The sequence below is a fragment of the Rattus rattus genome, chromosome X (assembly GCF_011064425.1).
Source record: "Rattus rattus isolate New Zealand chromosome X, Rrattus_CSIRO_v1, whole genome shotgun sequence".
Lineage (NCBI taxonomy): Eukaryota > Metazoa > Chordata > Mammalia > Rodentia > Muridae > Rattus > Rattus rattus.
The window spans coordinates 45,554,595-45,579,478 of NC_046172.1; the positions used below are offsets into that span (position 1 = coordinate 45,554,595).

The following is a 24,884-nucleotide window of genomic DNA, read 5'->3' on the forward strand; positions in this document are numbered from 1 at the left end:
CCCATACATAAACAGCCACCAAACTAGATAAGATAGATGAAGCAAAAATTGCAGGCTGACAGGAACCAGATGTAGATCTCTCCTGAGAGACACAGCCAGAATACAGCAAATACATAGGCGAATGCCAGCAGCAAACTTCTGAATTGAGAACGGGACCCCGTTGAAGGAATCAGAAAAAGGACTGAAAGAGCTTGAAGGGGCTTGAGACCCCATATGAACAACAATGCCAACCAACCAGAGCTTCCAGGGACTAAGCCACTACCCAAAGACTATACATGGACTGACCCTGGGCTCCAACCTCATAGGTAGCAATATAGAAGAAGGGGAGGGGGATTGGATAGTTGAGAAAGGGAATAGCATTTGAAATATAAATTAAAAAATCCAGTAACAGAAAAAAATGAAAGAAAAAAAAAGATTTTAAGTGTCAAATCTCTAACGTATTTGAATAGGATAATTTCTTCATAAACCAATTAAATATAAATAGGATATAAGAAAAAATAAAAGCTCATTTGGTAAGCTTATTTTCTGTGGGAGCCGAATTGGATTTGGGCCTAGTTGCCTTGTCACTGTTTGGCCTTAGTCTTAGATTGTAGGATCAAAAGCCTCTCCCTGTAATTTACAGCACAAGAAGTTTGCATTCATGGAATGTTTTCAGCAGGAACAAGACCCTTCTGGGTCTCCAGCAAGGTTTGACCCCTGCTGAGCCCTGCCCTTACATGTGGAAGCCTTTTGTTCCCAACTGGCAGTCTGGCCAGGTACTTCTCACCTGAGTCAGAATTAGGCTGGCCTTCCTGGTTATTTCCCTAATTTATTCGGGCCACATAGTTGGTCCTTAGTTACGGAAGTCTCAGCCAGGGTTCCCCACTGTGCTTGGCAGATACCTGCTAAGTGCTGTACTTGGGATATATAGTTGGTCAATAAAAGAAATCAGAGGCCTCTCTTCTCTCTTCAGTTTGACTGACATGAACCAACCTGTGTGTGTGTGTGTGTGTGTGTGTGTGTGTGTGTGTGTGTGTGTGTGTGTGTGTGTGTGTGTTTTTCATCCCACAGGCTGGCCTGATTTCGGTAATGTCGGATTGCAGGCGCCGACAATTTTCCATTTATCTGATGTCAAATTGGTAATGATGCTCTGCTTATAATCAACATTTTATGCTGCTTTCTTTAATCATCACTTTTAAATATCAAGTGGGTCTGAAAGAGTCATAAAGTTAAATTTGGAATGAATAAATAAACACACACACACACACGTGTAAGTTGGAGTGTGAAAATAGATGTTGGATAAAGTCATAGTTGTTTATGTGTATGAAACTCTCAAGCGTAAGGAAAATTATTTTAAAAAATTATAAGTAAGAATTGACATTAAAAAAAACAAGTTAAAAGTTGTTATCATAGATTAATAAGGACAGTATTTACAAGTGTTATATTTTCAATACAGGTAAATTGTATTCATTGTTAAATTGTTTATATTTTAAATAAGCAGCAGAAAATGTTCAGCAGTTATTTAATTTTCCCCACTTCCACCTAGAAATAAGTATGAACTATTGTTGGGAAATCACCCTGTTACTGCTCACCCAGGATCTCTCTTATTCGACTTTCCATATAAAACACACAGTTTTTTTTTTCTGGTTGTATTTTTCTATGTTCAATTCTTTCATTAGCCATCTATAATAAAAATCATTTTTATGATTTAATATTATATATCTTCTTTTTTCTTTTTTTAATCTATATTGGATATTTTATTTATTTACATTACAAATGTTATCCCGTTTTCCAGTTTCCTATCTTCAAACCTGTCATATCTTCCTCCCTCTGCTTCTGTGAGGGTATTTGAGGCCACAGAAGAATCATCCACTCCTGCCTTACCACCCAAGGTTTATCCTATACTGGAGCACTGACCCTTCTCAAATGTTGTTTCTTGTTTGTGAGTCAAAGGTAGCTTCCATATGTGACTCAGTGTATACAAATGATTTAAAAATTTGCTGATTAATATTATCAAAAAAAACTTTGTTATTTCTGAATAATACTATATATATATATATATATATATATATATATATATTTCTTTTCAGAGACATGGTAGCCAGTAACTGATCCTGAGTAGCTTCGAACTTATATTAATCTACCTCCTCTCTGCCTCCTAATCTCAGGATTAAGAGCATGACTCACAATTCCTTAAAAGTATTTCACAATCTTTACTTCATTTTCTTAAAGAGTCTTGTGTGGTGTCAGTGTCTATATAGGAGACAGACGAGAAGTCATGAACTTTGCCTCCTTCAGAACTAGGTTAATATTTTACCCTACCCAACTGACATATGTTGGAACATTGATAATAAACCCTTAAAAAACCAGTGCTTCTGAACTTGCTTTACATCCAGGGATTGTCTTAGGATATGGAACTCTATCTACTTGAAAATCTTTGTATTTATCTTCTATGTTTTTCATGAAACATTTAAGCTTCTGTTCCCAATTTGTCTCTCTATTTATGTGGGTTCCTATCTTGAATGGTGTATAAAGCTCTCCTGTCACTTCATACTCATTTAAGGTTGCTAATTCACTTCACTGTGACTTCTTATGCAATGCACACATGAAGGAACACATGTGAACATCAGATTGCATCATGTGTTAGAGGTACCAGCTCAGTTAATTGCTGTAAATTGAGAATGAGTATCGTTTTCTAGATGAGCTGTGTACTTTGTTATACTTGTAATCAATTTTATCACAGTTGTGGTGTTCAAAATCAAGCAAATCAAGTAAGTAATGCCTGATGTTGGAGGAAAGGTGATAGACACATCAAATGCCAAGTAAGAAACAATTTTTTGTAACTGGAAGAGATACTGCTAAAACTCATATATAACAAGGACATCTATGATTCATGATAATAGATATGATAACATATACTACGGGCTCTCTGTCTTCTGTGATAGTGACTGAATACCATAGTAACAAGTGTTTCTCCCTCAGTGTTATTTGTTATTATTATACTTATTCATATTTTATTGGGTTTTTAATAATATATATTTTGATCATATTCTTAAAAATTAACATTTCTTTATCCTTCGTGTTCTGATTTCAAATTTATGACTATCACAAAAATGATATTGAGAAGCAGTCACTTTGATCATGTATCAAAGGCATTAATAGTCTGAAGATGGCAACTGTGGCCTTATCAACCCCAGAACTCAAGTCCACACTTTGATTTGCCTGAGTAGAATCAATAATTGATTTATACAAAAACAACTAAAAATATTATTGACACTTAGCTAAGTGTCTTCACTTATATTTATATTCATAAGTGTGAGCAGTACCTGAAATCTGTCAGCAACATGGTACATGAGGCTAGAATGCTGAAACAAACAAACTGACATCTCAGTGATTTCTGTGCAACATCTGCATCTGAACCTTACATGTCTTCCCAAAGTACTGAATACATGGAGTGATAGACATCTGCATTTAAATAATTATCAGTGCTGAATGATATTATTCGTAGCATCTGACACACTTGGCCGATATTCAATAGGTACAGATTTGAAAAAGTGTTCATCCTAAAAGTATACAATTATTTCCTTATATTGAAACATCCCTGCATCCTTGGGATGAAGCCTACTTAACCATAGTGAATGATCATTTTAATGTGTTCTTAGATTCAATTTGAAAGAATTTTAAGGGGAGATACAACCTGTGAGACCACCTCCAGTAGGTAGGCATGGCCCCCAGTTGAGGGATGGGGCCACCCATGCATCTCAAAATTTTAACACAGAAATGTTCCTGTCCAAAGGAAAGACTGGGACAAAAAATAGGTCAGAGAATAAAGGAAAGTATATCCAAATACTGCCCCTAGTGATCCATCCCATCTGCTGACAGCAATCCACACTCTTGCTGATGCCAAGAAGCATTTGCAGACAAGAGACTGGTATGTTTATTCCCTGAGAGGTTCCACCAGCACCTGACTAATACAGATATGGATAGTCACAGGTAACTATCAGACTGAGCCTGGGAATACCAATAGAAGAGCTAGGGGGAGAATTGAAGAGCTGAGGGGATTTCAACCTCAAATGAAGAACAATATCAACTAACTGGACCACGGAGAGCTCCCAGGGACTAAACCATCAACCAAAGAGTATACATGGAGGGAGCAATGGTTCCAGATACATATGTAGTAGAGGAGGACCTTATCTGACATCAATGGGAAGGGAAGCCCTTGATCCTGTAGAGGCTTGATGCCCCAAAACATAGGGAGATGCTAAGGTGTTGAGGCAGGAGTAGGTGAGTAGGTGGAGGAGTACCTTCATAGAGGCAAAGGAGAGGTGGAGAGAGGGGATAGATTGGGAAGTTTGTGGAGCAGTAACTGGGAAGGGGTATATCATGTGAAATGTAAATGAATAAAATGCCTAATAGAAGGATAATAATAATAGGTATGGAAAAGAAAGAAAGAAAGGAAGGAAGGAAGGAAGGAAGGAAGGAAGGAAGGAAGGAAGGAAGGAAGGAAGGAAGGAAGGAAGGAAAGACTGAAGCAATGGCCAACCATGAACTGCCCAACTCAGGATCCATCACGTGGGTAGGCACCAATTCCTAACACTATTATAGATACTATGTTTACTTGCAGTCAGGAGTCCAGCATGGTTATCCTCTGAAAGGCTCTACCCAGCAGCTGACTGAGACATAGAGATACCCACAGCCAAGCACTAAATGGAAATCAGGGGCACATACCTATGCAAGAATTAGGAGAAGGATGGAAGGAGCTGGCAGCCCACAAGAGGGCCAAAAGCATCAACTAACCTTGACCCCTGGGAGCTCCTGATGGCTGAGCCACCAACCCAAGAATATATATGGGCTGCTCCAAGCCTTCTGGCACATATTTATTGGAGGGCTGCCTTGTCTGACCTCAATAGAAGAGGATAGAACTAAACTTAGAAGACTTTGTGCCCCAGGGTGGGAGGATACCTGGGGAGCACTCTCTCAGAGGTGAACAGGAATCAGGGGAAGAACTTTGAGTGGGGACAGAATTTGGGATGTAAATAAATAAAACAATTAATTAATTTTAAAAAAAAAGAAGAAAAATGTTGCAAATTAGGCCCAGCTAGACCGGATTGCTGCAGATAGAGTTCTTAAGATAAGTATACAGATACCTTGGACTGATTATTTTGAACCAGTTTCTGTAGTAAATATTTCAGCCTAAGAACTGAACCCCCAGTGAATGGGATTGTAGGGGGGAGGGCGGTAATGGGAGGAGGATGGGGAGGGGAACACCCATATAGAAGGGGAGGGGGAGGAGCTAGAGGGATGTTTGCCTGGAAACTGGGAAAGGTAATAACAATGATGTATATAAAAATACCCAATTTTATAAAGATGGAGAAAAGAAAACATTTTTAAAAAAGAACAGATGTCATCCTAATAAAATATTTTATGCTTACCTGCATAGAGTTATAAATAACCCCAAATATTCAAAAGCCTGCCAGAATTTTATTAATGTATATGAAAGGTTATTTATCCTGGGTATTCAAATAATATAAAATTCTGGGCTTCAAAGTTTGTCTAACAACAACTTTCCTTTCTCTGCTTTTCTTATACAGTCTATATCTTTACAATCTGAGATAATATGAAACATCCAGGGTTCAAATTTTTTTATCTTGTTTAGGAGGTTTCCTGATATAGAACTAAAGCACACAAAACAACAAAAATAATTTAATAAATAGACAAGCAGGAGCATACGGTAGATGAGCATAATATCTTTTGGAATTTATATGGAAAACAAACAGTAAACTTTTTACAAACACAAGCAATTTAGATTCTGTAGTTGGACATAAGAACTTCTACAATTGCCTTTGTTCATATTGCTGTGACATAGTTGTCCTTCACATAATCTTTATACTAACTTACTCAAGAATATTACCATATGATAACAGCATATATAAAATTATTTAGATCATAAGAAATATAAAATAGAGATTTGTTACATGACTGACTGGGTATTTGGGAAGTGAAATACTGCATTAAATATTTATTTTTAATTTTAGCCAGGTTAAAGCCCCTTGCCCAGAGGATATTGTAGCAATAGTTGTATTAGGTGAGAAATATCTGACATTTTTATTCTTAAATTTTTTTCTATTATTTTATGTATATGAATGTGTTTCCAACGTGAATGTATATGCAATATGAACATGCTGTCACTGCAGACACCAGAATAGGGTATCTGATTCCTTGAAACTGAAGTTATAAATGGTTGTGAGCTACCTTGTAATTGATAGGAATCAAATGCAGGTCCTCTGGGAAAGCAGTGTTAATGGCTGAGCCACCTATCCAGCCCTTGAATTATGTGTTCTTAGCCTATTTTTGCAATCAGATTTATTAATTAATTAAATTTTTGTTGGGTATTTTTTATTTACATTACAAATATTATTCCCTTTTTGGTTTTCCTGTTCACAAACCCATGTCCCATCCTCCTCCCACTTCTTCAATAAAGGTGTTCACCCTGCCCAAACAACCCCCTGCCTGTCTCTCCACCCTGATATATTTCCCTACACTTTGGGGTCTAGCCTTGGCATGACCAAGGGATTCACCAACCATTGGTGCTCAACAAGGCCATCCTCCACTATATATGCAGGTAGACACATGGGTCCGTTCATGTGTAGACTTTGAGTACTGGTTTAGTCCCTGGTAGCTCTGGTTGGTTGGTATTGTTGTATTTAAGTCCCTTCAGCATCTTCAATCTCTTTTCTAACTCTAATGGGGGCCCCATTCTCAGTTCAATGGCTTGTTGCTAGCATTCTACTTTGTATGTGTCACTCACTGGCTGAGCCCCTCAGGAGACAGCTACATAAGGATACTGTCAGCATGCATTTCTTGGCTTCATCAATATAGTCTAGGTTTTATGGCTGTGTATGGACTGGATACCCAGGTGGAACAGGCTCTGAAAGGCCATTCCTTCTGTCTCTGCTAAAAATATATCTCCATACCCCCTCCTATGAGTATTTTTGTTCCACCTTTTAAGAAGGACTGAAACATAGGTACTTTGGACTTCCTTCTTGACCTTCATGTGGTCTATGGATTGTGTCGGGTAATTTGAGCTTTTGTGCTAATATTCACTTATCAGTGAGTGCATACTGTGTTTGTGGGTTTTGTTGTTGTTGTTGTTGTTGTTGTTGTTTTCTGATTGGTTACCTCATACAGGATGATATTTTCTAGATCCATCCATTGCCTGTGAGTTTCATGAAGTCACTATTTTTGATAACTGAGTAGTACTCCATTGTGTACATGTACCATATTTTCTGTACGCATTCCTCTGTTGAAAAGCATCTGGGTTCTCTCCAACTTCTGCCTATTATACATAAGGCTGCTATGAACATAGTGGAGTATGTGTCTTTGTTATATGTTGGAGCATCTTTAGGGTATATGCCCAGGAGTAGTATAGCTGAGTCCTCAGGTAGTACAATGTTCAATTTTCTGAGGAAGCTCCAGACTCATTTCCAAAGTGGTTGTACCAGCTTGCAATCTCATCACCAGTGGAGAATATTCTTCTTTCTCCAAATCTTCAACAGCATTTGTTGTCACCTGTGTTTTTGACCCTAGCAATTCTGACTGGTTTGAGGTAGATAGAATCTCAGGATTGTTTTGATTTTCATTTCCCTCTTGACTAATGATACTGAACATTACTTTAGGTTTTCCTCAGCCATTTGATATTCCTCAGCAGAGAATCCTGTGTTTAGCTCTCTACCCCATTTTTAATAGGGTTATTTGCCTCTCTGGCAATACAATTGGTAAAGAATTTTCCCAATCTTTTGGTTGCCAGTTTGTCCTAATGACAGTGTCCATTGCCTTACAGAAGCTTTGTACTTTTATGAGTTCCCGTTTGTTGATTCTTGATCTTAGAGAATAAGCCATTGGTGTTCTATTCATGAAATTTTCCCCAGTGCCCATGTGTTTGAAGCTCTTCCCCACTTTTTTCTTTTATTTATTTCAGTGTATTTGGTTTGATATGGAAGTCCTCGATCCACTTATATTAAGCTTTTTACAGGGCAATAGGAATGCATCAATTTGCATTTTTCTACATCTTGACATGCAGTTGAACCAGTACCATTTGTTGAAAAGGACATCTTTTTGCCACTGAATGGGTTTAGCTCCTTTGTCAAATATTAAGGGAACATCAGTGCATGGGTTCATTTCTGGTCTTCAATTCTATTCCACTGATCTATCTGCCTGTCTCTGTACCAATACCATACAGATTTTAATCACTATTGCTATGTTATACAGCTTAGGTTTAGGAAAGGTGATTGCCCCCAGAAGTTCTTTTATTGCTGTGGAGAGTTTTTGCTGTCCTGGGTTTTTTATGATCCCAAATGAATTTTCAAATTGCTCTTTCCCAGTCCACGAAGAAATGAGTAGGAATTCTGTTGGGGATTGCATTGAATACTTCGATTGATTTTGGCAAAATGGTCATTTTTACAGCATTAATTCTGACAATCCATGAGCCAGTGAGGTATTTAGATCTTCTGAGATCTTCTTCAAATTCTTTCTTCAGAGACTTGAAGTTCTTGTCCCCCAGATCTTTTATATGCTTTGTCGAAGTCACACCAAGTTATTTTATGTTATTTGTGACTTTTTTGAAGGGTGTGATTTCCCTAATTTCTTTCTCAGCCTGTTTATCCTTTGAATAGAGGAAGACTACTGATTTGGTTGAGGTAATTTTATATCCAGCCACTTTGCTGAAGTTGTTTACCATGTTTAGGGGTTCTCTGATGGAATGTTTGGGGTCAGTTAAGTATACTATCATATCTTCTGCAAATAATGATATTTTGACTTATTACTTTCTAGTTTGTATCCCTTTGACTTCCTTTTGTTGTCTGATTGCACTGGCAAGGATTCCAGTACTATATTGAATAAGAAGGGAGAGCATGGCCAGCATTGTCTACTCCCTAATTTTAGTGGGATTGCTTCAAGTTTCTGTCCAATTAGTTTGTGTTGGCTACTTGTTTGTTGTATATTACTTTTTATACGTCTAGGTATGGGCCTTAAATTCCTGATCTTTCCAAGAGTTTTCACATGAAGGGGTATTGAATTTTTCAAATGCTTTCTCAGCATCTAATAAGATCATGCTTTTTTACCTTTGAGTTTGTTTATGTAGTGGATTACATTGATGGATTTCCATATATTATACCATCCCTGCATCTCTGGAATGAAGCCTGCTTGATCATGAAGGATGATTGTTTTGATGTGTTCTTGGATTCAGATTGCAAAAATTTTATGAGTATTTTTGCAGCAATATTCATAAGGGGAATTGGTATAAAGTTATCTTCCTTCGTTGGGTCTTTGTGTGGTTTAGGTGTAAGCATAATTGTGGCTTCACAGAAGGAATTGAGTAGTGTTCCATTTGTTTCCTTTTCATGGAATAATTTGGACACTATTGGTATCAGGTCTTCTATAAAGGTCTGATAAAATTCTGCACTAAACCCATCCAGTCCTAGGCTTTTTTTGGTTGGAAGAATTTTAATAACTGCTTCTACTTCTTTAGGAATTATGGGACTGTATAGACAGTTTATGTGATCCTGATTTATCTTTTGTACCTTGTATCTGTCTAGAAAATTGTCCGTTTCCTCCAGATATTTAGTTTTGTTGAATATAGGCTTTTGTAAAAAGATCTGATGATTTTTTCAATTTTCCCCAGATTCTGTTGTTATTTCTCCCTTTTCATTTATGATTTTTATAATTTGGATATACTCTCTGTCCCCTCTGGTTAGTCTGGTTAAGAGTGTATCTACCTTGTTGGTTTTCTCAAAGAACCAGCCCCTGGTTTTGTGAGTTATTTTTCTTTCTACTTGGTTGATTTCAGCCCTGAGATTGATTACTCCTCTTGGGTGTATTTGCTTTTTTTTTTTTTTTTTTGTTGTTGTTGTTGTTGTTCTACACCTTTTAGGTGTGCTATGTTTGATGGTGTGTGTGCTCTTTCCAGTTTATTTTTATTTATTTATTTTTTAATGGAGGCACTCAGATCAATGAGATTTACTCTTAGCACTGTTTTCATTTTGTCCCATAAGTTGAGGAATGTTGTGCCTTCATTTTCATTAAATTCTAAAAGTCTTTAATTTCTTTATTTCTTCCTTGAATAAGTTATCATTGAGTAGAGCACTGTTCATCTTCCATGTTTATGCAGGCTTTCTATCATTTTTGTTGTTATTGAAGACAAGACTTGGTCCGTGATGACCTGATAGGATGCATAGGATTATTTCAATCTTCTAATATCTGGTGAGGCCTGCTTTGTGACTGATTATATGGTCAGTTTTGGAGAAGGTTCCATGAGTTGCTGAGAGGAAGGTATTTTCTTTTGTTTTAAGACAAAATGTTCTATAAATATCTATTAAAACCATTTGTTTCATAACTTCTGTTAGTTTCTCTATGTCTATGCTTAGTTTCTGTTTCCATGATCTGTTCATTGATGAGAATGGTGTGTTAAAATCTGCCACTATTAACATGTGAGCTGCAATGTATCCTTTAACCTTTAGTAAAGTTTATTTCATGAATGTAGGTGCCCTTGTATTTGGAATATAGATATTCAGGATTAAGAGTTCATCCTGGTAGATTTTCTCTCTGATGAATATTAAGTGTCCTTCTTTATCTTTTTGATAGCTTTTTGTTGAAAGTCAATTTTATTTGATATTAGAATGGCTACCCCAGATTGATTCTTCAGACCATTTTCTTGGAAACTTGTTTTCCAGCCTTTTACTCTGAGGTAGTTTCTATCTTTGTCAGTTGGGTGTGTTTCCTGTTTGCAGCAAAATGATGGGTCCTCTTTATATATCCAGTCTGTTACTCTATGTCTTTTGGGGTAGGGGGGATTGAGTGCATTGATTTAGAGTGTTAGTAAGGAATAGTGATTGTGTTTTCCTGTTATTTTTGTTGTTAGAGGTGGAGTTATGTTGTGTGGCTCTCTTCTTTTGGGTGCATTATAAGGAAATTACTTTCCTGCCCTATCTAGGGTTTAGTTTCCTTTTTTTTTTTTTTTTGAGTTTTTATTATCATTGAAGAGTTAGATTTTGCAATGATATTATGTAAATTTGGTTTTGTCATGGAATATCTTGGTTTCTCCATCTATGGTAATTGAGAGTTCTACTGGATATAGTAGCCTGGGCTCGCATTTGTGTTCTCCTAGGATCTGTATGACACTGTCCCAGGATCTTCTAGTTTTCATTGTCTCTAGTGAAAAGTCTGATGTAATTCTGATAAGTCTGCCTTTATATGTTACTTTACCTTTTTCCCTTACTGCTTTTAATGTTCTTTATTTCTTTTGTGCATTTGGACTTTTGAATATTATGTGAGGGGAGGAGTTTCTTTTCTGGTCCAATCTATTTGTAGTTCTGTAGGTTTCATGTATATTTATGGGCATCTCTTTCTTTAGGTAAGGAATGTTTCCTCTATAATTTTGTTGAAGATATTTACTGGCCCTTTAATTTTCGAGTCTTTGCTCTCTTCTATACTTATTATCCTTAAGTTTGATCTTCTCAATGTTTCATGGATTTCCTGGATGTTTTGGTTCAGGACCTTTGCGTTTTACATTTCATTAATTCTTTCGTCAACATTTTCCATGGTATCTTGTGGCCCTGGTATTCTCCCTTCTATCTCTTGTATTCTGTTGCTGATTCTTGCATCTATGACTTCTGATCTCTTTCCTAGGTTTTCTATCTCCAGTGTTGCTTCTCTTTGTCATTTCTTTATTGTTTCTATTTCCCTTTTTAATCCTGGATGGTTTTATTCAAATCCTTCACTTGCTTGTTGTGTTTTCCTGTAATTCTGTAAGGGGTTTTTGTGTTTCCTCTTTAAGGGCTTCTACTTGTTTACCTGTGTTGTCCTGTCTTTCTTTCTTAAATTCCTCCATCATCATCATGAGATGTGATTTTAAATCAAAATTTTGCTTTTTTAGTGTGTTTAAATATCCAGTATTTGCTTTGATTATAAAACTGTGCACTGGGGTTGGGGATTTAGCTCAGTGGTAGAGCGCTTGCCTAGGAAGCGCAAGGCCCTGGGTTCGGTCCCCAGCTCCGAAAAAAAGAACCAAAAAAAAAATAAAATAAAATAAAACTGTGCACTGATGATGCCAAATAGTCTTTATTTCTCTTGCTTATGTTCCCGTGCTTGCCTCTAGTCATCAGGTTGTCTCTGCTGTTAACTTTTCTTGCTGTCTCTGACAATGGCTTGACCCTCCTGTAAGCCTGTGTGTCAGCACTCCTGGAGACCTGTATTCTTTCAGCTGGATCCGGGTATAGAGACTTGTTGGATTGGGTAAGTTCCTGGTGCAAGCAGAAACCATAAGGGTTGTGTCCCAGACAGATTCTGTGTTTGTGTGTCTGAGGCCTCCATGAAGGTTGCACAGAGCAGAAGATTTGGTGTTTCCTCTATGCTTAGGTGTGTCAGCACTCCTGTAGACTTGCTTTCAGCTCTGGGAGCAGGCAGAAACTGGAAGGGTCATGGCCCTGAGTGTGCCTAGATTTCTGTGTCCAGAGGGTACATCAAATACAAGGCAGGTTCCTTTTTTGCTAGGAATGTGAGCAGAAGTAGTTTTTTTCTCTGGTCTCCCAGGATGGTCTTTATTTCTGAGATTTCAGTTCTATACCCCACTGGATTTGGGTACAGAGACTTATGGGACCCATTCAGCTCAGGGGGCAGGCAGAAACCAGAAGGGTCTTGTCCTTTACTGCTCCTAGGTTCCTGTATCTTGAGGGCACTAGGCAGGTTCCCCTTGGGCCAGAACTTTAAGCAGAAGTTGGGGTGTCTGCTGTGAGCTCTCAGTATTTTCTATACCTCTAAGAGCCCAGCTCTCTCCCCTATAGGATTCGGGGACAGAGAGATGTGGGTCTTAGCCTTTTAAGAAATAAATGAATGTTTTTTTTTCCTTACAAATTTATATGATGCTAATATTACCCATATGTGCTTAATATTCTTAGATTCTATATCCCATCTCAATAACTTCTTAGACTACTGAACCAAAAATAATTACAATGTATACCACAAAGTGATGATACAATTTACAAGCCAATATAATTGCCAAAGATGAGCTGAACAAAGCTGACACTAATGGACATGCCAAAGTGGACCTGGAAATTCCCAAGAAGCCTCAATCCTACGAAAAGGACTATAGGTAAGAGAAAAGTTAGGACAACACAACTAAGGACAAATAGAGGTCATGAATTTGAAAGAGATCTGGGAGGAATGTACAGGAAGATTTAGAAAGAGTAAAAGGAAGGGGGATGTTCTAATTAAAATTTCAAACATTAACAAAAAATTAGAAAGATAATTTGAATGAAACTTTAAGAACATATAGCACTCCAGTTAATTATGCATAGCAGAGGGAAAATAATTGATGGGAACAAAATTGTACAGAGGAGACAATGAAAGGACAAAAATTCTGCAATGAGTCGAAGAATGAAATAAGAGTGCAAAAGGCAATGACACGGGGGAAGAAAAGGAGTTAATAAGAAAGAATAAGGTGGAGATGTAGAGCAATCTGTGTGGGGGAATCAAAGAAGAATAATGTATAATGATTATTATACAGAGGGGGAAAGGAAGAGGCAGAGATATAGGAAAATAGGAAATGTCACAATAAATCCATCTCTTTGTGTGGTCACAAAAAATAATAAAAGTTTAAAATTGATTTGAGGAATTCTGTTGATACTTTTTGAATTTTTGACCCATTAGCAGCTACAAATTGAATACTTAAATGTTGGTTTAAATCTAGACTAAGGAGATAGTTTTAATCAACAATTTAAAAATAATTATTAGAATGGTGTTATTTTGCCCATTTCAGGGGAATTAATCTGAACAGATACATATATTTAGGTCACAAGGAAAAAAGGTACAATAAAAGAAACCAAAGATTTTTGGAAAATAAGTTTAAATTAGAATGACATATTACCGTTACAGGTAAATAAATGTTTAATTGTCATATTAGAGTTTGGGTACATGCAGAGTATATTGAATAAGTAAAACTGGGCAAGGCAATGTTACAAATTGCTGGGAATGTGGCAATGCTCTATAAAGCAAAATTAATCGGATATATACTATGTATGATGGTTCAAAATTACTTGTGAATAAGCAGGATAATGCTTACTCTGAGGATAAGGTTCCATGCATATATGAAAGGCAGAGAAGGAAATTGAAATAGGCCCATTTCAAAAGCAAAACAGGCAAGATTCAGGCAGAATCATGCCACTACGTATGTGGACCTCCAATTTATGATATTGTTTTTAAGAAAAGAAAATCCCAAAACTATAATATATACAATTGCATAACTGTAAAGTTTCAAACACCAAGAAAAAAGACATTAAGAAAGTGTTTATTACAGATAGAGTGACATGAGGTATTGAGGCAAGGATATAGCTTATTGAAACTTAATTTGTTTAATTTTATTTGTCTGTTTGTTTATTTATATATTTTTACAATCTTGATTTTATTCCCCTCCCGATCCACCTCCTCCCCAACAGTTCCACATCCTATACCTCTTTCCTAAACACCTCCCCCCATGTCTCTATAAGGATGCCACCTCCCTCCCCACCCCTCCAGACCTCTAAACTTCCTGAGGGCTCCAGTCTTTTGAGGGTTAGGTGAACTCAGCCCTGGCAGTCCTCGGCTGTATGTGTGTTGGAGGCCTCATCTTAGCTGGTACATGCTGCCTGGTTGGTGATCCAGTGACGGAGAGATCTTATGGGATCAAGTTAATTGAGACTCCTGGTCCTCCTACAGGTTGCCATCTTCCTTAGATTTCTCTAGCTTTTCCCTAACTCAACCAGAGGGGTCAGAAGCTTCTCTTCATTGGTTGGGTGCACATATCTGCATCTGACTCAGCTGCTTGTTGGGACTTTTGGAAGGCAGTCATGTAAGGTCCTTGTTTGTGAATGCCCTGCCCCATAGACTCAGTAATGGTGTCAGGTCTTGGGGAATCCCCTTGAGCTGGAACACACTTTTAGCCTGCCACTGGACCTTCTTTTCCTCAAGTTGTTCTCCATTTCCATCCCTGCATTTCTTTCTCCCAGGAAAAATTATAGGTCAGTGTTTGACTGTGGGATAGCAACCCCATCTCTCACTTGATGCCCTTTATTTCTGCTGGAGATGGGTTCGATACGTTCCCTTTCCCCACTGTAAGGCATTCTTCTCACACACACCCCTGAGTCCTGAGGGTCTCTCACTTTCCAGGTCTCTGGTACATTCTTAAGGGTCCTCCAAACCTCTTTCCTCCTGAGGTTGTCAGTTTCCATTCTTACTGCTCCCCCTCAGGGCTTCAGACCTTTTTCCCCACCCAATACCAGATCAAGTTCCCCTCTTCCCCCACCCACTTCCCCTTTTCCTCCCCTGTGGCTCCCTCCTTCTTTGGCTGCTTTCCTCCCTTATGGTTGCTTTCTTTTCCCTCCCAAGTGGGACTGAGGCATCCTCACTTGGGCCCTTCAGCTTCTTTATCTTTGTGAGTTCTGTAGACTGGATCTTGAGTTTTCAGTCCTTATTTTTGGGAGGGGGTTAATATCCACTTCTTAGTGAGAACATACCATGCATTTCGTTTTGGGCCTGAGCAACCTCACTCAGGATGATATTCTCTAATTCCATCCACTTGCCTGCAAAACTCAGGATGTCCTCATTCTTAAACCTATTTTTCTTATCATGCACATAGACTTTGGTTAACAAATAGCACTTCCAAGTGGGTATAAGTGTTATATTCCCAGAGTGTATAAACTGGCAATATATTTGCACTCTTAAAATATAGGCTTCTATTGTTTTTGTTTTGTTTTGTTTTGTTTTGTAATTTAATTCTGGTTTGTTCTGGGCCTCTTTATTTCATATTCTCCAAAGTGGTCTTCATTGCATGTGTATTGTTCTGGAAGGAGATTATGGGTTAATGATGAAAACCAAAGCTCTGAGGGGAGAAAGGACTACATTGTGTCAGTATTAACACTCATGAGCCAAATTTTGCATACTGAGAATATTGTTGGTTTACATCATGCAGGAAAATATGAAATTCTTCATTTTTCTGTTTTATTTGGCATTTGACAACAGTTCTTGTGGTGCACTGTCAATTTGACTGGCACATTCCATATTTTGCAGCACTAGAATTAAGCTTTCGGGGTAATTTGTTTATTCAGTTTAGAATTCTTATTCTAAACAGAGGTCTTATAAGTACATTGTACAATAATTTCTCCTAATGTGTGGAGGTACACTTTAGCAAATTAAAGATATGATAAAAATCCATTTCATTACTTAATGATACCTTTCTGGGAACTAATTCATCCATCTTATAAAATTAGGGAATTTTTCTTTTGATTTTTTCAAAAATAGGTTGACAGAAATCAAGCACATACCCTTGAAAGGCACTGTTGGAAATAAAGTGAAGTAAAATATAAGAAGGAAAAATAAAATCTACAGTAATGTTTTGAAATATTTGGATAATTTATTTTCAGTATACAACCATAAAAATGTTTCCATATTGGTGATAAATATCTACACACATTTATGTGCATTCAAACATTACAAACTAATGTAAATACAACCAAACAATAGCAAAAATGTCAATTTTATCACTACATTTTTTAAGTTGTCAGTTACTAAAGTTTTAATTACTTGATCCCTATTTTACAACATAGAGTTGCTGCATTTTATGAATCTTCTGGTTTTCTAAGATCTTTCTGATTATTACAAAGATTTTGAACAATTTTCTTTTAACAATACACAGTATTTTTTGTATTTATACTTGTGTTTTAAATATTTCAATGTTATATGACTACGCTTGAGAGACTGGCATATTTATTTGGCATGTAACTTTTTATTAGAATTTAGGAAATATGTGGGAAGGTAAATCTAGAGGAAATAATTGCTCTTCTGCATATAAAGAGTTGTAATGCTTCAAGTAGTCAGCAAGTAAGAAATAAGTTTTGTTTAATCAATTGAGGTCTAAAGTAAAAATTTCTGTTTTAAAACAAGAACAATATCATAATCAATCCATTTATCAAGAAATTGTCTTATCCACTAGACACATGCTGGAAATGGATGACATCTCTTATACATTATCGAATCAAGCATACAGGATTATCTTCCCAGTTAAATGAACAATATTCTCACTCAATTTTCTATAAGATTTTACCTAATACTATTGATGACCTGCCATGTATTTAACACTTAACTTTGTAGCAGTAGAGGATAATTAAAAATAGTATACATAGTCCTGATATATAAGAGCTGTCTATTTGAATAGTTGTAAGTCATGACAGTAGATAATAAATCACTCTACAGGAGAAAATAATCAAACTAGGCAATAATATAAAGAATGATCAGAAACAATGTGTGATAAGTGATTACAGGGATACATACTCTAGAAGCTTCAAGAAAGAAAATGCCATTCTTGCTGGTATTCATTATGATTCTCTATCAACTAGTTCTAAAGCATTAGTTAAACCTATATAAAATTATCTGGAACTATGTGTATCATTTCTGTGTTTGCAGACAATGAAGGGCTTGGTTGAAAAAGTTACAAGATCTAGTTTGATATAATAAATCAAATAACCTCTGCATTTGTTTTAGAAAAATCAGGATTAATTACTGTATGTACTTTTCCTAATTTTCCAGAGAAAATATGAGGAAATTTTGTTTAGTCTTTATCTTTGCTTGGACCACTTGTTTATCTGGAATTGGGAAATGTTATTAATGTTACTGGTCTAAAGAGCCTGGGCAGCACTCTGTATGAAGATAAGCTTATGCCTAAGCTTCTAATACTGTCAACACCATTCTAGATATCAACAACCTCCTTATGATGGACAAAAACCTATAGTCCAAATTGAGAAGGCGAAACTTTTGTGCATATCATCTTTCTTCAGGGTTAATAGTATGCTGTTCATCAAATATTGAATAAGCATGAGACAACAGAAGGTCTCCAAATAATTATTGACAAAATAGAAATTATTACATATGCTTCAATTGTCTGGGAACTAGATTTATAATATTGGATTCTGATCATAATATTGAGATTTAAAGCTAATTCCAAGAGAACTTGATACAGTTGAAATATCTACTTTTGGAGAGCCCCACTATTAGGATCACAGTACCCCATATCTGGATAACTCTCCAATTGTAGGGTTCCCTTTCTCAGTAGATTTTCTCTTTCTCTGCCTGACCTTGTTCAAGGAAATCTTTGTGTACAGATGCCTGAACTAATTTGGAGGATGACTCTGCACAGTGCTTCCTGCCATGTGTTGCCTAAGTCACCACATGAGTCTTGCCACTTCTTCTAGTTCATATAATAATTAGGTACTGTATTAATACCAATCAGACCTTTGTGTATATCATCTAAAGAACATTTATATACCCCTTTGTGCACATCATTTATATCATGATAAAATGATCTGTTTCTCTGAAGTTGACTTCTGGAAGTTCTTTCATCCATACTCATGGTTATCTGAACCTTGCTTGCTTCTTCTGCTCCCTTTGCCACATGGGACAATGGCAAATAAGACAAAGCCAAATGGAGACCCACAGCTGGTACTAGAAAAGGGACCTCTGAAATGAGTGAAATTTGTGAGTATACCTCCAAGGTTAAAAACATTTTCCACTACTGACTTCTACTGACTTGCCTAAATATCCTTTCTCTTTTCCTTTCTTTGTTTTACTTTTGTTTTGCACCTTCATCAACAGACCAGATATTGTTTGTGGACAACTGAAGCCTCATGGTTGGGGAAACTCCCTAATATTGGCAGAAGGTCTCCCTACCCTCTTTCACAATCCTGAAATACCAACTGGGTATAGACAATAACCTTTTCACTTCTCATAAAAACATAGTAATGCAGCAAACAGTTAAAAGTTGCTAGAATCTTAAATATGTGGAAAGGCTTGTACTCATTTGTGTATTTTACATTCTCCACTGGCCTCAGGAACATTGAGTGCCACTGAGGATATTTCCTTGATTTTCTATTATATCTACTTTTGGGAACTCAACATCACTTCAGAAAGATTTCTATTGTATATTTTTATTTACATAATGTTATTTCCTTTGCTGGTTTCCTAGACATAAGCCCCCTATCCTATCCCCCTCCCCTTCTTTTATAAGGGTGGTCCTCTCCCCAACCACCCCCTTTTCTGCACCCTGACATTTCTCTATACTGGGTGGTCCAGCCTTGGCAGAAGCTTCATTCTCCTTCCATTGGTGCCCAACAAGGCCATCCTCAGAAGGATTTCTAAATCTATTCCCTTAGGGTCTTACTTCTCCCAAAGGAAGTCAGTGAGCAGCTCTGTGATTTTAGAGATACTAACAATTATCTCCAGCCACCTCATCGACTATGTTCTAGGGATACAGGTCCTCGAACAATAGCGATTTTCCCATTAATCTCAGGTATCAAAGAAATATCCTACCTGCTATCTTGTTAACCCATCCTGGCAATATTTTTATTTGTCTTGCATATGACATTCACCTCTAAATAAGACTTCCCATTGTATAAACAGCAGACGAGGGAAAATAGATCAGAATATGCCTCTCTAGTCCTGAATTGTTAAGAGGTTGTTATTAAAACTTTGGAAAATAGATTCAGTCCATTGGGCATGAATTCTGTCCTTGCTGTCAGCAAATAGGACGACAGCAAGAACAATCCCACATCCACATTCTGTGATCAATTAATAAATTGGAATTATGACAAACTACAAGACCCAGTGATATGGCCACAACATAGACTAATTCAAAATATATTAAATGAAGAGAGATTGGACACTGGAAAGGAGATTGCCACAAAATGATCCAATCGTCCTTAAACCTTCTAAATCAATATGTCTCCACTGTAGGGTAACTTCTCCACAGGAATTCCTCAGGCATTATTCCCTTCAAGTTGCTTCGAAAAGGTCCAGTTTGAAAAGGCCTGCATTCCAGACCTTGGACCATTTAACCCTCTTGACCACAGGTGCTGGAGTTCGCTCTTCACTCACTTCAGACACTTTCCTGAAATAAAAACTAACTGAGAATCTTCCAGATTTTATACTAAGGGTGAAAGACCGTTTAGACAGAAAAAATGATAGATACCACAGCCAAACAATCCTATCTGGGAAGGCATGACCTCAGAACACAGACAGACACACCGAGGACTAAAAAACAAACATCATGAAAAAAAAAAAAAGATCATTGCTACCCATGGCATTGGGACTGCTACATACCAGGTGGGACTGCTTCATACCAGGCCTCTTCTTTTACCCAGGGCTTTGCAGTCACAACACAGACTTTTTCACAATAATTTATTTTTTATTAGTTACTTTGTTTATTTCTATTTCAAAAATCCTGTTTCCTGGTTTCCTTTCAGTAAAGCCCCCATTCTGCACCCCCTCTGCCTGCCTCTATGAGGGTACTTGCCCAACCACCCACTCACTCCCACCTTACCACCCTAGCATTCCCCTACTCTGGAGCATCAAGCCTCCACAGGACTAGGGACCTCCCTTCCCATTGCTGCCCTTGACAGGACCAAGGGCTTCTCCTTCCATTGGTGCCCAACAAGGCCTTCCGCTACTACACAGGCAATTGGAGCCAGGGGTCAGTCCATGTAATGTCTTTGAGTAGTGGTTTAGTCCCTGTGAGCTCTTGTTGGTTGTCATTGTTGTTCTTATGGGGTTGTAAGCCCCTTCAGCTCTTTCAATCCTTTCTCTAATTCCTCCAATGGGGCTCCCATTCTCAGTTCAGTGGTTTGCTGCTAGCAGTCACCTCTGTATTTGACATGCTCTGGCTGTGTCTCTCTGCTTCTCAGCTATTTGAGATTCTTCAGTTGAGAATTCTTTGTTCAGCACTGTACCCCATTGTTAAATAGAGTTATTTGGATCTCTGGAGTCTAACTTCTTTTGTTCTTTGTATATATTGAACATCAGTCCTCTATTTGGTGTAGCATTGGTAAAGATCTTTTCCCAATCTTCTGCTTGCCATTTTGTCCTACTGACAATGTCATTTGCCTTACAGAAGCTTTTCAGTTTTATGAGGTCCCATTTGTCTATAGTTGATCTTAGAACCTGAACCATTGATTTTCTGTTCGAGAAATTTCCCCTTGTGTGGATGGGTTCTAGCCTCTTCCCACTTTCTTTTCTATTAGATTAAGTCTATCTGGTTTATGTGTAGGTCCCTGATTCACTTGGACTTGACCTTTGCATTTTTGTACATGCTGATAACCATTTGTTGAAAATGCTGTCTTTTCCCCACCATACTGCTTTGGTTTATTTTTCAAAGATAAGGTGACCATAGGTATATGGGTTTATTTCTGGATCTTTAATTCTATTCCATTGATCTGCCTGTTTGTTGCTGTACAAATACCATGTGGTTTTTAACAGTATATCTCTGCAGTACATCTTGAAGTCAGAGATGGTTATTCCTCCAGAAGTTGAGAATCGTTGGGGCTATCCTGGGTTTTTTTTGTTATTCCAGATGAATTTTAGTATTGCTTTTTTAATCTCTGTGAAGAATTATGTTAGAATTTTGAAGAGGATTTCATTGAATCTGTAAATTGCTTGTGGTAAGATGGACATTTTTACTATGTTAATCCTGCCAATCCATGAGCATGGGAGATCTTTACACCATTATAAAATATCTTGTGACTCTAACTAAGCATGTGAAAGATTGATATGATAAGAACTTCAAGTCTCTGAAGAAAAAAGTCAAAAATACTTTAAATGCAAAGAGATTGGATTGTTTAAGAGGAGATTCCCCCCCCCCAAATGGTCTAAGTGTCTTTAAACATCCCAAATCCATCTGCCCCCACTGGAAGTAAGGCATCATTGAGAAAATAACACAAATATAAATGTGACAAAGATGGAAAACCTCTGCCAAGTTTAAAGTCCTTGTAAGGCAATTCCCTCCACTACCAGTAAGAGGGAAAAACCCACATGTACACTGGGTCAGCAACATACAGAAAAGTCTCACCCTAAACTTTCAACAAAAGTTGACAATGCAAGATTTTAATGCTTAATAAACATAGGGGTAGAGGACATCCTAAGACTAGCTGAGGTCCCTCTGCATTAGACCCTCCTACCAAGGCTTCAACTAATGGAACCAAGTCATCTCTCCCAAGACTTTATTACACCAGACATTTATAAATAGGAGGACTCAAATCGAACAAAGAGGACCATTATACCCCTGGTGGCTGATGTGGCCACAAATTTGCTGAGTAGAAATATTTTAAAATATATAAATGTGACTCATGCTAGTGGAGAAGAGGAAGAAGGAAAAAATTCCTCCAAATAGAAGATTATCAAAGATATAAAGATCAATAGAATCTCCAATTTTAAAGGCCTCCATTTTATTTTTGAATGCCTTAATTCCTGACCAGGAAAGATCACAAAGATCCCATCCATGTATAACAATGTCTATTAAACAGGGAGAAATTAACAATTTTACAACAATTATTTAAACACCAGTTATGAATGAGACATGGTTATCCCTCTAGAAGGTGCTAGAATGCCCCAGTTTTTGTAATTTCAAAAAAAAAGGCCAGGACCTGGAGTCACTTTTATGACCTAAGAGCATTTAACAAAACCATGAAAATTTGGGGTTCACCTAAACATGACATCTCCCATATCTATAAATATGTCACATTAGTCTTAGACCTCATAGATAGTTTCTTTTCAATACCACTTCATGAGCAAGAATACAAGTGCTTCACCTTCTCAGTATTCAAGATCAGTAATTCAAGAACAGCTCATACATTTGAATGAAGAGTACTCATTCAAGACATGACTAACAGCCCTACCATTTACCACGGTAATGTAGCTGATACATTAAAACCCTTTATTAAATTAGGTCTCCATATATATCACAACATGGATGCCCTGTTAATATAGAAAGATGAAAGACAAGATCAAATCTTACCTTAAAGAATTTTAAACAACAAACCATAAGAGCACTAACGGAAAGAGGCTTTAGAATAGGAGAAGATAAGATCCAACTCATTTCCTCCCATCATATTCTTAAGTACAGAAATTACTGTAACCTTAGTCTGGCAAACTAAGCCTGTTAAAGGCCTACCCAAACCATTAAGCTTAAATATCCTTCAAATCATTTTTAGGCAATATCAATTGTCTTAGACCTTAGCTCCTCATACCATGCAGCCAATTTCATCATCTATTTAACTTTCTTAAGGGTGGCAAAGACCCATCCTCTCCTTGCTCCCTGATACCAGGAGCCAAGAAGGCCCTGTGTTCTATTAACAACCACATTAAAAATACCTCAAAGACTTGCAATGATCCACAACAACCAATCCAGCACCTTCTATTTAACTCCTCTATGTAGTATCTTGAGTTTATATCAACTTCAGGAAATCCAAGAATTGATCTATACAGCAGTAGGGGAATAACTCTACTATTAATTGAGGTTGAAGCTTTTTCCACCATGCTAAGGACAAGAAGAGAGTGTAACTTATAAATTATAGGTTAAGAGCTGCATGTTATTATTTTACCTTTATCCATCCAAGACATTCAATGGCTTCTGAGAAACCATGCCGCTTTTTCTAATAGTCTCATAAGCTTTTAGGAGAAATACACAACCACTTCCCCAAGGATAAATTGCTGGCAATCATACTAGTCTTTAGAGGGCTCCTCCCTCATTTATTTTTTGATCCCCATGTGCCCACACATTTTTATCAGATGAATTGTTGACAAGTAACTGCCTACATGATATACCAAGGAGACACTGAATTTGAATCACACTTTTTGCTTGATCAATATGTTTATTGTTTTTATGGGGGAAAAAGTTCTTCATAAGAAATTGCTTTAGCTTTTAGCAGCCTGTTCCTGAGCTCTGAAGAAGCTTGCATTCTTTTGAACAACCTGGTCTTTCTTCTAGGCAAGACACATGTTGGGATGATTCCATCTCTTCTTCTTCACTTCTCTCTTGGGCTTCTTCTCAGACTGGATTCTCTCAGATAGCAGATGAGTTTTCTTATAAATTTCTTCCATCATGTCTGGAATTACACTGTTCTTGATGCACTGAGAAAACTATTTCTTATACACATCTTCATATTCCTCCACTAGTAGCACATATAGTCTGCCACATTCTGACCCATGATGTGCTTCCGATGTACCTCTGCATTGAACTACTTGCTTTCAGAGACATAACCAGGAAATCACTTGGTACTATGAGGGATAGATAAGCCTCCATCTACAGCTCCCTTGAGGACCGCAAAAATTTTATTGCCAGTTTTAATTTGGGCAACACCTGCATCCAAATAGCAAGTGAAGGTATAAGGCTGAATGTCAATGTTTTCCACATTGTATTTATCTTCCTTCACATCCACTTGGACTTCATAGATCTTGTCTATGCCAAATCTAAGTTTGCAGACCGGCAGCAGGCCAGTGCAATAAGCTGAAGCATAATTTGTAAGACTAAATTTCACGTCATATTTTGGAAATTCATGTGCATGTGCTGAACAGATCATCATATCCCCTTCTATAGGAGCATATGCTGTCCAGAAGGTGATATCTCCGTTAGTTACATGAACTATCATCCTATATTTGGGTGTGTTGTTCTTATTTTTGTCATGGATCACCAATCATTTCTGTGCATAGTAGTCAGTTTTACCCTCTTATTGCCATCTAAATCTCCCTTGATATTTTTTAAAGTAGGCCTTATACTTGACAACTTTCCTGAACCTCATCCTGCAGAACAGAGACACACAACTGGGGCTCCATGCAGACCTGCAGAGTTGGCCTCCTTAGAGGGAAAAAGATCAGTGTCTCATAACTCTGAATCACATTTTTAACCCTTGCAGATAAACCCTCTAACTTCATGGTCTTCCAATACCTAAAAGAACCAATTAGTGTATATCCAGATACCAGTCATGTGGTTAACCTACTCCCCTGGCTAACCCATTTCTATATGAAACTTTATCGTGATCTTCTATATCCCATATTAATAA

General features: G+C 37.3%; 1 pseudogene; it reads right to left on the bottom strand.

Annotated features, from left to right (window-relative positions):
- Positions 1–23,739: 23,739 nt before the first annotated feature.
- On the bottom strand, positions 23,740–24,632 carry LOC116889239 (annotated as a pseudogene).
- Positions 24,633–24,884: the final 252 nt, after the last annotated feature.